Raw genomic sequence first — 16,962 nt, 5'->3', positions numbered from 1 at the left:
TTGGACACACCACTCAGACACATCTGCATTCGGTGTGTGCTCCGCCTGCTTGCTGAGCAAGTTGCCACCTTTACATACAATAGCAACATCGACACCAAGAGAAAGGATGACAAATGGCTCTTATCTGGAACTTTTCATGTCCAAGGAGCTCAATATGCTTTCTGTGTACAACAGGGCCACTGAACTCCACACTGGCCACTGAACCACAGCAGTGGCTTGCTGGCTTGACATCTCCCAAGGAAAATGTTGAAATCACATGTGGAACAGGAAAATGACCCTCGAGTACGAGGGAAAAAAAAGAAAAAGATCATCTGGAGCGCGCCAACCCATGTCCGGACAGCCCAGTTTCGTCGACAAGGTGGCTGAGTGGTTAAGGTGATGGACTGCTAATTCATTGTGCTCTGCAGTCATGGGTTCAAATCTCATTCTCGTCGCTCTCCATGTCTGACACATGTGCCTGTTTGACGTCGGCCCTCCTGTTGCTTGCTCCGGTGCTAGAGCCGTACATTTTCTAGCGGTGGCTGAACATGGTATAGTAGGCCAACGTCGGTATCGAGCAGTGACAGTAACAGTACTTACTGCGCCCCATAAGAAATCGTTTGTCCCTGTTCAAAAGAGATTGTGCGATGTCCTGCGGCGTTCGTAAAGCAAACCTTTGACAGTTTGAAAAGAGGAATTTATTCTGCTTCCTGTGCGTGCAGTAGTTACAAAGTTGAACGTCTTTACACGATCTGCTGCAGTTTTCAGTGGGCGGGCTTTGTCAGATGGCTTGAAAAAACGCACTGTGTTTCGGCTGAACTCCACACGCATGAGCAGTGTCCTGCATGTTTTCTGTGTATAGCTGTCTTTTAACGCATACAGAATTCATTTGAAATCATTGATTTCTCCAATTAACAAGGGTCCCTTTTTGAACCTGCGAGAAGCATTCTTTCAATGTAACAGATTTACTCCGGGGAAAGCCAGCATGACATTGAGAGTAGCTCAAGCTTTCAGCACCCATATTGGACTGCGTGTATGCAGACACCACTCAGAATCCCCTGTAAGATTCTCCCTCAATTCCGTTTTTCAGTGCTTTAGCTCTTTCAAAAGGCTTCGCTTTGCTAGTCACAATCCAAGGCTCATGATAGCATTTGAAAACATTCACCACTGCGTTGGCCGGGAATCGAACCCGGGTCAACTGCTTGGAAGGCAGCTATGCTCACCACTATACCACCAACGCATGCCCACAGGAAGTCTGCAGGACACCACCAGAGAATGCTTTTTTAAAAAAAAATTTTATTAAACATAGAATTTACAAATACAAATACAACAAGAGGATCAGAGTCATGTACAAGAGAAAAAAAATGCAGCAGAAAAAAGCATTTAACTACCAGAGGTAATTAAGTAATTATGTGATCAAATTGTATATTTTACATGTATCATATTTTCCTTGCTTTAATATTTCTCAATTATTTATAAACTTTAGTTTCAACATGCATGCGTTTCCTGTAAAAAATAAAACTCAGCACACAGTTTTTCTTTTAACAACATTTCGAGTACCTCTGGCATTCATGAAAAAGACATACACAAAAGCAAATAACTAACTCTAAGACTGTCTAAACTATTGAGTTTTTCAAAGAACCAGAACTATAACAGTCCTTAACACTTAACTACACCATTCCAAACTAACACTAAAGAAACACTAGTATATACTGGTATAACAAATAAAACCAAACATAATCATTAACTGAGCAGTCACTGGGAGCAAATCTCCTTCCCGTCCACAAAGGCCCTCGCTCCCACAAAGTAGGCTCTCCTCCCCTCTCTTCTGGCAGCTTCAACCTGGGGCCACAGCTGGTTCCTGGTACTCCTGTCCGCAGCAGACAGGTCCTCTGCAAACCTCAGTTTGTTCCCATTCAAATACTCATTCCCCCTCGCCGCTTGCCACAGCATGTCCCTCGCCGTCCTCTTGGTGAACTGTATTATAATCGATCTGGGGAGCACTTGCCCAGACATGTTCGCTCTCCCGAGCTTGTGAACAAAGTCAATGGCCGATATTACGTCCTCCTGGTCCGGCAGGGTCCTTTTACAGATACCCTTCACTGTTGCAACAAGGTCCTTATCACGTTCCTCTTTAACTCCAAATAATTTTAAATTCCATCATCGACGGTATCTATCTACATCGTTCACTTTCAATTCAAGTTCTTTAATATGCTTTTCTTGTTTGGTATTTACTTGTTTAAGAACTTTTACTTCACTCTTTAAGTCTTCAACCTCTTTAAACACACAGTCCATGGACTTTTTAAGACTTTCGATTGCGACTGTATTAGATCAAGTCATTTCCTTCAGCTCACCCATGCTCTGTGCCATCATGTTGAAGATGTTGGTCTGGAGCTCCTCCAGCGTCAGGTTGCCCCTTCCTCTCTTGGCTGCCGGGGTTTTCACAGGTGTGCTGGGCAGGGACTCCGGCTCTTCCTCTGGCAGCTGAGTCTCACTTGGGCTGCGAGCGCTCGCGTACGAGCGCATCTCCAGCACTCTTTCCACGTCCCCTCCAGCTGCTTCACTTTTCCCTTTAGTTGCCATCAATTTTCTTGTAGTGCTATACATATACGATTGAGGTATCTTAGAGTTCTCCTTCGAAGACCCAGCACTCTCTTTTCTTTTCCCAGTGTTACTCATATCGAAATTCTTAAACCTAAAAAAAATAGTTTTTTTTTCTTTCAATTATAACTGAAGTTTAAACAAGTAGTGTTAAGTCCTTATTTTTCTGTAGTCAAAAAAAGCAAAAATTAACATTCAGGTCATGAAAAACTCAAAAAAAATCCTCAACCACTAAACTTTACCTCCCACCTGAGCGCCATCTTGAACGCCCCTACCACCAGAGAATGCTCAAGATTTCGGAAGCTGTCTCCGGGACGTGCTGATTCCACACATCCTGAATAAATCATGATATTGTTAGTTGCTGTAGCTAGACGTTCAAATGAGTTTCATGGCCAGATGGACTGTTTCCTCCAGCGGTATAGTATTGCAGTGAGACAGCACGATGCCTGCAAGACTATGTCACGCTAAACGCCACAGATTGTGTTTGTCCGTTCGTGTCAGTCATCCTGCAGCCACGGGAAGTGGGACACAAACATGCCTCAATGCTTTCAAGACGTTAGGATTTGTTTGTGCAACATCCGAGAAGAGTACTTGTGGCTTGAATGTGAACTGTACGTGCCCACCCCCTTTCCTCTGTAGTGCATGAGTTCCTCCCGGCATGCCCTTCGTCATTGTTCTGTCATCTTGTATTTAAAGGGTTGTATTTCTGCTGCTGAAAAGAATCAACGGGTTTCTTTGTTCCCAACGGAGCCCTTGTCTGTCATGAAATTCTTCAAAACCTCAAGCTAGAAGAAGACGACAAATATGAAGCGTTACAGCAACGACATGCCATGAGACGATTGATAACGATTTCCATAGGATCCCCGCGGTTGCCTGGCAACCGTCAGCTTTGCGCAGTGGCAGTATCGTAGCCTGTGAGGTTTAGCCGAGGCGGGATTATTGCTAGTTGAAAACTTTTCCCAATACCCCGCTTCCGCCGGTTTGCAATACAATCAGCGAAAGCTATTTTTGACAGTCTCGTTAGAGACTGAGCAAGGTGTTTAAAGACAGATTTGGTCATGGTGACATCATGGTAGAAAGAAGCGAGCTTGTTCCCAGTGGGCATTGATTCGTCGAATATACGTATATTTACGGCGAAATTACGGCTATACGTATATATACGTCGCCTCGACGTATAATCAACGTCGAATTGCAACCGTAAAATTGACGACATTAACAAACGCATATATAACGTCGAAAACACATCTAACACAGTGCATGAGGCTTTTTACTGTATGTATCGTGTGTGCCGCAACTAGGAGTATACGGCACTCTGCACAGTGTACGAAGTAAATTATTTTCGCAGCAATTAATTTACATGTGTATAATAAATATAGTAAATATAATAAATTAATTACTGCAAAAATAATTTACTTCGTACACTGTGCAGAGTGCCGTATACTCCTAGTTGCGGCACACACGATACATACAGTAAAAAGCCTCAGGCACTGTGTTAGATGTGTTTTCGACGTTATATATGCGTTTATTCATGTCGTCGATTTTACGGTTGCAATTCGACGTTGATTATACGTCGAGGCGACGTATATATACGTATAGCCGTAATTTCGCCGTAAATATACGTATATTCGACGAATCAATGCCCACAGCTTAGCATACAAGGGTTTTGCTGAGGGGTCTTGCCACCTGCCTGAAAAAAAACAGTAAAATGTTTGAGTGCCTATAGAGTTTCTATTTTTATTTTCTTGACAAAAGTTGATACCATTTCCTGGACACCCCGTCCCCCATCAGTGTGCGGTGCCCGAGGAAAAATCTGTAGGGGGGCGTCTGAAATTCTGAGGGGGGAGTGATATTTCGGTTGAAACGGAGCTGTTCGGTGCAGCTACCCAAATGAAATCTCGCAGCTATGCCATTGATTAGTGCTTCATGATAGAAGATAACGACTAGCAATCTGGTATTTGCGATGAAGTTCAGTTTCACATTTTTCGTCACTCTCACGGTTTGTATTGCCTGGAGCAAAAAGTACCATAAGCGTTCATTTTTGCAGCTACATGGACGTTCTGAATCGTTAAGAAAAAAATGTTGTAAAACCAACAGAAAGCACAGACTGCTATAACTAGTCCTAGTTATATAACAATTTTAAGTATTAAATCGTTACTGCAAGGAACTACTGCAAGGAATCGGTCCACCTGAGCAAACAGGATCGTAATGTTGACACTCAATAATATGTGCAGTTCCTGGACGGATAGCCCTCCTGCCCATCAAACAGACTGAGTGACTGTTCGTGTCATTTAGTGTTGTCTGACCATTGACAAAGTACAACTATTTTTTTAGGGCGCAAATTAAGTTAGGTAAAACTTTTTGCCCAAAACTGAAGGGGCGACATTCCCCCCTCCCCCCGTGATGCCAGGCCTGTCCCCATCCTATTCCATAATGTAATTATATATAATACCATACAACAGTGACCGATCCTTACTAACTGCATGCGTTAAAATTGCACATCAGCTCATAGCAGGGGGCACATAGCCGCGATGTATTATCAATGTTAAATTTCAACCATAATATCGACAACATTAATAAACGCATACGTTGAGAAAATATCGAACCCAGCATATTTTCCGGTTATATACCACAATGCATTGCTAGTATTCGTTGGTCACCATTTTGGACACGTTTTTCAAACGTAGAAGTATATCCGCAAATATCTCAGCAATCCTCTTTTGACGAGTAAGTATGAACAATAATAATACTATCTGAATACATACAGATCTTTCTTAATATTATTTTGATTAAAATAGTATGTGAATAAGCAAAAAAATGGCACATAAAATAGTGTGAATGGGGAAGATGACACAAAATCGTTTTGCCATTTCTCTTATTCTTATTCTATGTTGTACTTTCAAACTTTGGGTACTCTTTAATTAGGATAGACTTTATTGCTCAACTGCTATGATGCAAGCCAAATTTTATACATTGATTTCAGCTTTGAGCTTAGTAAACCGTTCATTTTTTAGATTATACTAAAGAAGATATTAATCATCATTTATTTGGGAAGTAATATTATATAATTTTCTCCTAGCTGCGGTGCTGAAGTCCCACCCTACATCAACAGAAAAAGAAATAAAGGAGCACACAATGTGTTACTTGAAGAATGCATATGCAAGGCAGGGGGCCAGGAGATCTGGACTCTGAAAATAATAGGTTTTTGGTTCTAACAGGACAATTAGACAGGGTTTGCAAATAGTGGACAAAAATCGTCTTAACTTCCATTGTAATATTTTTTTTTCTTGGAAATATAGAAGTTGTACATTTTAAAATGTATATTTGAATCAAAATGTGGTTTTGAGTTAGTGTGTTAATGTAATTAGTTTTGTGTTTGTCATTACTATACTGTATATTGCCATGTTACCAGAATTTGTAGGTGAAGTTTAAGACTAGTTGTGTTTTTTATGATTATTGCCCATATGTTGATTGTTGATTGATTGTATACAATGTATAATTTGAAATACATATGTTTCAGGTGTGAATGTGTATTTTCAGAATAAATTTCTAAACCTAATCATTGGCTTGGTTTACTTGTTTCTACACCTATAAAATCTATCTTTGATGTATAATAGACCTCTACCCATATACGTATAATAGACCTCTAAAATTATCCGTATAAAAGACCTCTAACCATATACGTATAATAGACCTCTAAAGTTATGCGTATAATAGACCTCTAACCATATACGTATAATAGACCTCTAAAGTTATCCGTATAATAGACCTCTAACCATATACGTATAATAGACCTCTAAAGTTATACGTATAATAGACCTCTAACCATATACGTATAATAGACCTCTAAAGTTATACGTATAATAGACCTCTAACCATATACGTATAATAGTCCTCTAAAGTTATCCGTATAATAGACCTCTAAAGTTATCCGGAACTCCAACCATATATGTATAATAGTCCTCTAAATTTATCCGTATAATAGAACTCCAACCATTTATGTATAATGAACGTCTAAACATAGACGTATAACTTTAGACGTACATTAGAATTTCATTCTAGACGAATTGTAGACCACATTTAGACGTCTAAGGTATGCGTTTAATAGACGTATATTATACGTCTTTTGCCCACTGGGTTACGTCTCAACAGAAACGCTCTTTAGCTCTTTCAGCGTTATGCAGAGAACAGCGTCTGTCGAGATCACTTTTGAGTCAGCGCGAAACGTCGTGTGCTGTCAGTTTGATTTCATATTGCTCGTAGCGGCGCCCGGCTTTTGTCTGTCAAACGTTAGGTTGCGCTTCTTCATGCTGCATCGTCGGCATGAGTGGAGCTTTATAAACGTCTGTACTTACTGCGCCCCATAAGAAATCGTTTGTCCCCGTTCAAAAGAGATTGTGCGATGTCCTGCAGCAAACCTTTGACAGTTTGAAAAGAGGAATTGATTCTGCTTCCTGTGCGTGCAGTAGTTACAAAGTTGAACGCCTTTACACGATCTGCTGCAGTTTTCAGTGGGCGGGCTTTGTCAAATGGCTTGGAAAAACGCACTGTGTTTCGGCTCGGGAAACATCATGAGCAGTGTCCTGCATGTTTTCTGTGTATAGCTGTCTTTTAACGCATACAGAATTCATTCGAAATCATTGATTTCTCCAATTAACAAGGGTCCCTTAAAGGATGAGTCAAAGTAACGTCTAATCGGATTAGTTTTCTTAGAGCTGGTTCAGAGTTTGCGCAAGAGTTTACCTTTCACAGATGCGCAAAGAAGAACGTTGGGGGTGCACGCTTCAAGGCGCCTTACAGCTGTAGGGAGTGATTCGAGGCGATTCATGGCGTGTGCTCGTTCCCTTATACCGTACGCCCCGGGGTGCAGTGCTACGATGACGTACAATACCGCTTGGGCACGTAACGGCGTTATATGCGAGTGCGGGACGTGAGGGTTTTCGTTTGTTCGTTTTGTTTTGCTCTGCTTTGCTTTGTTTTGCTTTCCATCGCGTTGGTAAGAGCGTAAATAAAAAGGCGATTCCTGCATCTACCACTAATGTAAGAGCTATTTCAAGTGCGACGTGGTGCGGCTTTCAAATGCTTGTGGGCATTTCTCTGTTGTTGATTCTTTTTTTGTGTGTAACAAAGTGGCATTTTCATGTCCGGACGGGGAGACTTTATCATTCCGACATGAAGCCACCCTTAAGTCCTCTGAGGCGTGTCTGTCTGCAAGGCTTGTATTGTGGAAATGTTTTTTTGAAACGGAGAACGACTTTGAAATAGGCTTCCGCCGGCGCCTCGCGATCCAGGTAAGATTGTAGCAAGAACGCAGCGGCAGCGGGGCTTGCTGTAGTCGTGGCCGAGTGGTTAAGGCGATGGACTAGAAATCCGTTGGGGTCTCCCCGCGCAAGCTCGAATCCTGCCGACTACGTTGTCCGCCTCCAGTTGGTGTGTTCCGGCGCAAGCAAAGAAGCGCGCCTCTTTGCTGTTTCTGGTGGTTTTAAAACACCCAATCGCTTGTACCCGCTGCCTTGGAAATAAATTCTTCAGCGTCCGTGAATGGCATTTTGCAGCTGGAAGCAGATGTCGACGCGTTTTGCACAGAGCACCAAAAAAGCGTCTTTTTTGAAGTCCCAGGCACTAAGCATTGGTGGTTCAGTGGTAGAATTCTCGCCTGCCATGCGGGAGGCTCGGGTTCGATTCCCGGCCAATGCAGTGGCTTTTGCAGCAAGCGGCTCCATCACTTGCATCCCCTTGCAACTCGCAACTCAAAAAACCCACTGAAGCTAAGCAGGTGTGAGCCAGGTCAGTACCCGGATGAGGGTGAGCTACAGGAAAAAACAAAGCTTTCAGCTGGAAGCGGTGTTAATGGTGCCGGCGGGGGGGGGGCGCTCACCCTGAGGTCTGTGCGGGTCCCAATGCCCCAGTATAGTGACGGAGATGCTGTGTTGTAAGAGGGCGCTGTCTTTTGGATGAGATGTAAAACCGAGATCACAGCGCTCTGTGGTCATTAAAAATGACCACCAAAACCTTTGACAAAAGCTTTTGGTAATTGATGGTCTTCAATAATGCTTCTCCTTTAGGTACATTTTAAATCAGCTGAAAAATGCTGTGAAATGGGGGGGCAATTCAGGCCAGTGTAGGATTTGGGTTACAAGAACCATGAAAATGCACGAGAAAGCCCGTACACTGAATTACACGGCTTTCTATTCAAAGGAGGGCAAAAGAAATTCCCTGAGATCGATTTTTTGCAGCACAGAGAGGATTACTGTCGTGAGGCCGGTTAGCTCAGCTGGTTAGAGCGTGGTGCTAATAACGCCAAGGTCACGGGTTCGAGCCCCGTACGGGCCAGGTCCTTTTCTCCTCTCTTACCAAAGCTGTTAGGTTCCTTTCCGTGGTGAGATGGGTTGTCATGCAACGCTGCCACATAGTGCCGACAGACAAGAGTGTTGCGGGAGAAGAGAAAAGTGTTTGAAGATTTAAGAGTGTCTTAGGTGGAGCCAAAATCAAGTGTCACAAATGCAAGTGGTTGGATTTCCAATGTTTAATATGGTAAAAATAAGCAGAAGTTATCTGCCGGTCATGGCACAATCTGCCATGCTTTTGTCAGATACTGTAAAGTGGTGTCGAACTGGAGCCTCACCATTTGCATATGTGAGGCTCCAGTTATACATCGAGTGTCACATTAAATGACAAAAATGAAGAGAGTTAAAGCAGCTAGAGAGGTTTTCTTACAAATTTTGAGTTGACACAGTTTTGGAAAATGTTTCCTTCACGCTGCACTGTACAACATAGGCAGCCAAGAGTCTCCAAAACAAAACAGAATTGACAGATAGGAGAAAATTCCCACTCGTCCTGAAGTTCCCAAAATCCAGCAGGTGGATTTTGGGAATGGCATACAGACCCCTGGCACAAGTGGTCTGTGCCAGGGGTCTGTATGCCGTTAACCATGCCGCTTAACCCAGTAGCACCACCACAGTCTTAAAGGAAACCGGTGTAACAACATGTCCGGGTAACTTTTTCCATTCACCCGCAGCCCTTTGTGTAAGGATGTGCCACATATGTGGCGTTTTTATCATAGTTATCATAGTTTTCTGATTTTGACCATTTAGATTTAATTGATTGTTGTGTTGAAAAGTCTTTTATTTTTATCACAGTGTAGTTTTCTGATTTTGAGATATGGAGCATTGGCGTTATTCACACAGCAGCTGTATCGACGAGCGGTGAAAAAAGTGTGGTGGAAACGTCGGACCCTAAGGTGGTGACTGCATCGGAGACGGCTGTTAAGACGCTGATCAAAACCAAACGTGTCAAGCCTTCGGAGAGAAATAATAACACGCCTAAAGACTTGGTGTTTGGTGATGTGGGAGACTCAGTGCGGTATATTGCACAGTTAGTATCAAAGGTGGGCACTAATGAGGTGGATAAAAAGCGGGGTTTAGAGAATCTAAGAGCCGCTTTAGCAAGTGTACATTCAGTGTTTCCAAAACTGATCCAGGTTTACGCCGCTAGACTCTTAGACGTTTTTTTCTAAAGAAGATGCTGATCTAACCTCTGGATTTCGTTACCTGATAATGCTATTTCATGGTGCACTGGCGAAGACCCACCGGGATAAATGACTAAACATGTGCATGGTGCAGTCCAGAGAATATTGGATGAACTTTCTCCAAACATCGGGGCGAATGATTTTGTACAGCTGCGTTTGACTGCGGGTGGTTTTAACAAACCCTTGTTCTCACGCAGGAGACAACCCGGAGAATTAAATGCTGCTGATTTTTTAAGCCACATCTCAGACCTCTTACAGAGCCACACAGAAATTCTCACCGATGACAGCCTCCGATTAGTGGTGACGATAGTTAGGAATATGCAGGGGGGTGCCCGTCGAAGATTTAAATCCGTTCTGGGTAATTGCTCAGAAAAAAGCGCACCTTATCGACTTACATTACACGGGCGGTAATCTGTGTTTCACTGGGAGTGTGTACGGTTTGTTGAATGAAGGTTGTACCAATGGGGAAATGTTACAGGGCGCTAAACGAATGCACAAAGAGTTGGGTTTTTCAGAGAATCAGAAAATTAGTTTGTCAGACATTACTGCTTTTGAAAAACATTTAAAGGTGGTCATTAAAATTTTGTACCATGACCAGGGTGATTGGAAATATTTTACAACGGGGCCCACACCACCTAATTCTAAAATACTTTTTGTTCTACTGCATGAAGAGCATTTTTATGGGGTTTTAAATTTTAAAGCTTTTGTGGGGGCGGCATATTTTTGCACTAACTACCATGCGGCGTATAGCCACAAGAACGCACACGCCTGTGTTAAAACTTGTAAAACCTGTTTAGATCCCCAGTGTTGCGAAATTGATGCAGAAATTCAGAATTGTCCGGCCTGTAAGGTCTTTTGTCGTAGCTCTCAATGTTTGGCGAGACACTTTCGGAATGCAGCGACGGGTGTTAGTAAGTGTGAGCGCAGGGTCTTTTGTGAGAAATGTGAGGTTTATAACCTCTCTAGTCACAAATGTAAAGAGAAACTGTGCTCGCATTGTAACAACGTGATCGACACCCCTGACACACATTTGTGCTACATACTGCCTTTGGACAACCCCAAAATTTCAAACAAGTACATTTTTTTCGACTTTGAATGCATGCAAGAAACGGGGACACACATACCAAATTACATCCATGCCCTTCATATTAACAATAAACGAAGCTGGGAATTTTATGGTGAAACTTGTCTAAAGGATTTTGTGTGTAAATTTATCGATAGACGTTTCAAAAACCATACATTCATATCGCACAATGGCAAGGGATATGACAATTACCTAGTAATCAGACAGTTGTAAGATGAAAAGATGGACGTTGAACTAATTAATCAGGGTGGTAAGATAATGTGTATGACCGTAAAAGCTCTGAACATCAGATTTATCGATTCTTTAAACTTTCTACCTATGAAATTAAGCAAACTGTCGGCCGCCATGGGGTTCCCCGGGGGTAAGGGTCATTTTCCACACTTGATGAACACTTCAGAAAACCAAAATTATGTCAGCCCGATGCCGCCGCCAGAACTTTACGGCGTTAACTACATGCTGCAGAGGGAGAAAGCCGAGTTTTTGGTTTGGTATGAAGAATGCAAGGGAAGTGTGTTTAACTTACAGAGAGAGTTGAAACGTTACTGCCAGTTGGATGTGGCAATTCTAAGAGAAGGCTGTGTCAGGTTTTGGGACAAGGTCATGAATATGACCAGACAGACACGCGTGACTGAGTCAGGGGCCGCCTGCGTTGTGTGCATCGACCCCTTTCAGTTTGTGACCATCGCTAGTGTCTGCATGGCCATGTTCAGACTTATGTTTTTACAGGAAGAGACGATAGCGTTGCTACCCCATGACAATTACCACCACCAGCAAAAACGATTTTCTACACCCAGCATTCAGTGGCTTATGTACATCGAACACACAGAGCCCGTTAAAATCCAACACGTGTTAACCACGGCCGGTGAGTTCAAGGTTGGACAAAGCTGAAAGCTCAAAGCTGAAATAAATGTATAAAATTTGGCTTGCATCATAGCAGTTGAGCAATAAAGTCTGTCCTAATTAAAGAGTACCTAAAGTTTGAAAGTACAACATAGAATAAGAATAGAGAAATGGCAAAACGATTTTGTGCCATCTTCCCCATTCACACTATTTTTATGTACCATTTTTTGCTTATTCACGTACTATTTTAATCAAAATAATATTAAGAAAGATCTGTGTGTATTCAGATAGTATTATTATTGTTCATACTTACTCGTCAAAAGAGGATTGCTGAGATATTTGCGGATATACTTCTACGTTTGAAAAACGTGTCCAAAATGGTGACCAACGAATACTAGCAATGCATTGTGGTATATAACCGGAAAATATGCTGGGTTCGATATTTTCTCAACGTATGCGTTTATTAATGTTGTCGATATTATGGTTGAAATTTAACATTGATAATACATCGCGGCTATGTGCCCCCTGCTATGTGCTGATGTGCAATTTTAACGCATGCAGTTAGTAAGGATCGTACTGTTGTATGGTATTATATATAATGACATTATGGAATAGGATAAACGAAGTAATACTAAGACATGTTCTTATGGATTTGTCTTACCTTGAGATATGTAATTGGATTTCAGGATTAACTTCCTCATTCAATGTAGTGGTGATTCTTTGCCTGGTCAGTACCTGGGTGGGAGACCTCCAGCGAACAATTAAGCTTGCTGCTGGAAGTGGTGTTAAGAGACTCTTAGGATCTTCCAGAGGTCTCTATCCAATAGCACTAGTTGCCTTAGAGCTGGCTCAAACATTGCTCAAGAGTCTACCTTTCACAGATGCGCAAAGATGAATGATGGGGGTGCACGCTTCAAGGAGCCTTCCAACTGTAGGGACCGATTAGAGACGATCCGTAGCATGTGTTCGTTTCCATATACGCCCCGTGTCTCAACGGTAGGACAGAGTCAAATACTGCCTCGACACGTAACAGCGTTATATTAAACCGCAGGACTTGAGGGCTGTTTTGTTTGAATGTTCAAGGCATTGGTAAGAGCGTAGGTCAAGGGCCATTGGTGCATCTCCTGTAACTGGAGCAAAAATGCTATTCAAAGTGCAGTGACTAAAATCGTCGTCCACATGTCTCCGTTGTTGATTGCTTTCTGTCTAAGAACGTTCTGTTTTCATGTCCGAACGGGGAGACTTTATCATTCCAACTTGAAGCCACCCTTAAGTCCTCTGAGGTGTGTGTGTGTGTGCTTGCACGTATGGCGTAAAAGGTTTCTTAAACGGAGAGCGAACTTGAAAAAAGTTGCCTCCGCTGCCGCCGCCGCCTCGCACTCCCTGTTCGATTGTAGCAAGAAGGCAGCGGCCACGGCGCTCGCTGTAGTCGTGGCCGAGTGGTTAAGGTGACGGACTTGAAATCTGTTGGGGTCTCCCCGCGCAGGTTCAAATCCTGCCGACTACAGCGTCCTTTGCATTTGGTTGCGTGCGTGCGTGTAAAAGGACCAGCGCCGTTTCGTTTTCGCTGGGACCTTTAACACTCTAAATCGCCTGGACCCGCAGCCTGTGAAATCGATTCTTCAGCACCCACGAAGGACGCTTTGCCGCTGGACACAGATACCGATGCTTTTCTGCAACGAGCTTTCCAGCTGAATTTTCTCGGCAGCTCCGTACTGAACCTGTTCTCCATTGCAACATAGCGGAGGCTCGTCACGTCTATAGCAAGGCTGTGTAGGACCGCATACGCCACAGTGACTTGTACACAGACCACATGAAAGGCAAGCAAAATACACTTTTAAAATTCCAAAGACTCACAAGGTCAGAGGAACAGCGATGACCTGAACAGATCTGTTACAGAAGTCTAGGTTGACCTTTTTAGAGCTGTAATTGCATTTTTGTTTAATAGAAGATCAAATCTACTCGCATGTACCAGCACCTTACAGTTTATTGATGTTAATTCTGTTTAAGTAATAAGATTGCTAACGATGTTGGACTTTAGCCGGTGTTTTTTAGAACAAATTGCTTACACTTCTGTAAGGAATACGCAGTACGTGCCTTTGTCAGTCATTGCTCACCATACCTGTAACTTTCTTATCTAACTCACTTCCTCAAATAGTGAAGGTCCACAAACATAAATGAAAAAAAACCCTTGTTGTAGATGAGGTGCACAAAAAAGCAGCCCCTGATAGTGTATAACACATTTGTACTATTGCAGAGACACATGTAACATATATATATACTGTATATATTTATATATGAAACAGAAATAGAAACAGAAACAGGAATCGCGTACTCACCTGGAGAATCTCTGTAGGAATATCTAGCATTTATCAATGGAAATAAAAGCTGCTTTAATACAGTGCATGTTCAAACTCAAACCCTCAGCTGCTGTTCTTGTTTGTTTTGGGACAAATTGCAACTGAGCATCGCATGAGCCGTTACGTACCCTTATCTGTTAGGGAATTTCAAGGGAGGAGTTAGGTCAGAATGGGTAGGCTGCAAAACAACAAGTAAAGATTTATTCCAAGATGAAACGTTGTGGCGGTTTTCTTATCTTTTTAGCATGGACTAAACTTTTACGTGTTCCTTATATGCTATATATGTATATATTAGCACCAATGTCGTTCTTAAAAACTAACATGAAATTGTCAGGGACATTCAGCTATATACAAAGACGAGACAGACAAAGTAATAATTCTGTATTAACGTGCCCTACATATTGACGCAATGATCGAACTAACTGACATGTTCTGATTCAGATCCCCTGCAGTTCATGCCAATTAGAACAATAGCAATGCTGAGTCCTCCCCACCCTACCGAGCACAAATTCAGCTGCTCTGCATGTTTTTTCATTGCAATTGAGCTCGGAGCTGGAGATGATCTCCATACAGTTCTGTGTTCACTAGCCCGCACTTGCGTGCTAATTTACGGGTTGTGGCAAATGCTTTTCTATAGTTCATATACATGACGGCAACCTGTTACCGAGGAACCTGAGAGGTTTAAAAGCCTCACGAGCCAGGCAGGACTCGAACCTACAATCTTCTGATCCGAAGTCAGACGCGTTATCCATTACGCCACTGGCCCATAGAACATGCGCTTGCACTCCACCACAGAGAGCTCTACACTGCTACTAGTAGTACACTTCCCCATCTAAATTTTCACAGCAAGAAACTTGTGTTTCCTACTATTTTTATCAGGTTTAAAATATCATCTCCTTAAAACAGAAAAAGTGTTGATGTGTCGTGCTGAAATTCCGATTGATTTTGAATTCAAAGAAAAAAGGTTTTCTTCCAAAACACCATGAAATTGTCACATCTTGCAGACAATAGGTGTATTCCATGTTGAAAAGAGAAGAAAGAAAACCATGGAGCCTTTTACAGGTGTGAGAAGACCTCACAGTCGAAACGCTGTTTCCGTTCTTCTCTTTTCAGCATGCAATAAACCCATTGCTTGTTCCTTTGCAGCCGAGGCATGCTGACGTAGCTACCCAGCTGAACATCTTGCAGACTCTACAGTACTTCTCTCCTGTAGAAGTAAAGCAGGGCTTGCTGGGTGAGCTTTTGCTCCGGTAAATTAGGTCACGTGTCATGTTAAATCACTTCTTCTAAACACAACATTTGCTGGTGCTAGCTTTCCCCATTAAAAAAAAGAGACATTTCCCTTACAGTACATGACATATCGTTTTTATTCTATCAATAAGTATAGAAATTAAACAAAAGAAAAAATGGTGTTGCCAAAGAATGCACAGCTTGGACATGAAAAGTGCCCGATAAATGCCATTTCTCATCATTTCTCTTGGCGTCAGTTCTGCTATTAAATGGGACGGAGGCAACGGGCTCAGAGAGCATGTTAAGTGCACACCGAACGCAGATGTGTCCAAGTGTCTGTAAAAGTGCGGTGCTCCCTAGTGGCTTAAAGTGCCCGCCTAGTAAGCAGGCGATCGTGGGTCTGAATACCAGTGGTGCCTCTCTCCGTGTCTTGTTGTGCCGAATGTCTCATTTCAGACAAACATGTACAGCTTGGTTCAGTTTAATGCAAGAATTCATTTCCTTTCTGGAATAACTTGTTTTTGAAGAAATCCATACAGCTTGTGAAAGATGAAATCCATTTCTTGGTTGTCAGTGGAAAAAGATTGCCGGCTGCAAGAAGCGCAAGTGATTGTTTTCTTTGACCATAAACCTGCAAATGTAGGGAGCACAAGCGGCCGTCAGTCTCTGTGGTGCAATCGGTTAGCGCGTTCGGCTGTTAACCGAAAGGTTGGTGGTTCAAGCCCACCCAGAGACGCATGTCTCAGTTTTTCCAATGTAAACATCATCACCGCTAAAGAAGATGGCGCAGAAGGCTCCACAGTCGAAACGTTGTGCTTCTTTTCTTCTCTTTTCAGCATGGAGTAAACCTTTGTTTGATCCTTTGCAGCCTAAGCATGCTGACGCAGCTACCTTTCTCTTAACGCGCCTCAATCATTATTCACCAAAACGATCAGCAGAATAAGTCACTTTGTGGTGATGTCACTCCTCTGCTTCACAAATGTCCTTAGTGACGGGCCATTTCTTTCTGCCATTTTTCCGGAGCGGTTATGGATTGCTCCATCATTTCCCTCTTACTTTCCATCACTAGATTGAAAAAAAAAACAGAAACAGGCTGACAGGACGACAATCAAATTGCAAAAACTCATCAAAGCACTCGATAAAGTATTTGAATCCACAAGTAGCTACAGATGTAGCCATTCAAAATGGGTGAGGTATTTCACGGCATACCGCGACACGCCCACCGGGGTATCACGCGGTATCACGTGTGTCACGTGACTAGCTATCCGGCGTCGCCTTGTAAAACCGCCAGGGGGAGCTTAACCTCTCATGTACAGCATTCGAGCCTTTAATTTTGAACTGTG

At 42.7% G+C, this 16,962-nt stretch overlaps 7 non-coding genes across 7 annotated transcripts; 5 read left to right on the top strand and 2 right to left on the bottom strand.

Moving 5' to 3' along the window:
* Window positions 1-1,147: 1,147 nt before the first annotated feature.
* trnag-ucc (transfer RNA glycine (anticodon UCC)) lies at window positions 1,148-1,219 on the bottom strand. The gene has a single exon. It is a non-coding gene; the product is annotated as a tRNA-Gly (tRNA).
* A 2,246-nt stretch (window positions 1,220-3,465) lies between these two features.
* On the top strand, window positions 3,466-3,607 carry LOC138228276 (U4 spliceosomal RNA). Its single transcript, XR_011185362.1, has one exon. It is a non-coding gene; the product is annotated as a U4 spliceosomal RNA (small nuclear RNA).
* Window positions 3,608-8,203: 4,596 nt separating this feature from the next.
* trnag-gcc (transfer RNA glycine (anticodon GCC)) lies at window positions 8,204-8,274 on the top strand. The gene has a single exon. It is a non-coding gene; the product is annotated as a tRNA-Gly (tRNA).
* Window positions 8,275-8,836: 562 nt separating this feature from the next.
* Window positions 8,837-8,910, top strand: trnai-aau (transfer RNA isoleucine (anticodon AAU)). Its single transcript has one exon. It is a non-coding gene; the product is annotated as a tRNA-Ile (tRNA).
* A 4,544-nt stretch (window positions 8,911-13,454) lies between these two features.
* On the top strand, window positions 13,455-13,536 carry trnas-uga (transfer RNA serine (anticodon UGA)). Its single transcript has one exon. It is a non-coding gene; the product is annotated as a tRNA-Ser (tRNA).
* A 1,546-nt stretch (window positions 13,537-15,082) lies between these two features.
* Window positions 15,083-15,155, bottom strand: trnar-ucg (transfer RNA arginine (anticodon UCG)). Its single transcript has one exon. It is a non-coding gene; the product is annotated as a tRNA-Arg (tRNA).
* A 1,126-nt stretch (window positions 15,156-16,281) lies between these two features.
* On the top strand, window positions 16,282-16,355 carry trnan-guu (transfer RNA asparagine (anticodon GUU)). The gene has a single exon. It is a non-coding gene; the product is annotated as a tRNA-Asn (tRNA).
* The last annotated feature ends 607 nt before the right edge of the window (window positions 16,356-16,962 follow it).

Source organism: Lepisosteus oculatus, unplaced genomic scaffold, assembly GCF_040954835.1.
Source record: "Lepisosteus oculatus isolate fLepOcu1 unplaced genomic scaffold, fLepOcu1.hap2 HAP2_SCAFFOLD_40, whole genome shotgun sequence".
In the NCBI taxonomy this organism is placed as follows: Eukaryota; Metazoa; Chordata; class Actinopteri; order Semionotiformes; family Lepisosteidae; genus Lepisosteus; species Lepisosteus oculatus.
The sequence above is the reverse complement of the archived record's forward strand: the minus strand, read 5'-3'. Positions and strand labels throughout refer to the sequence as shown.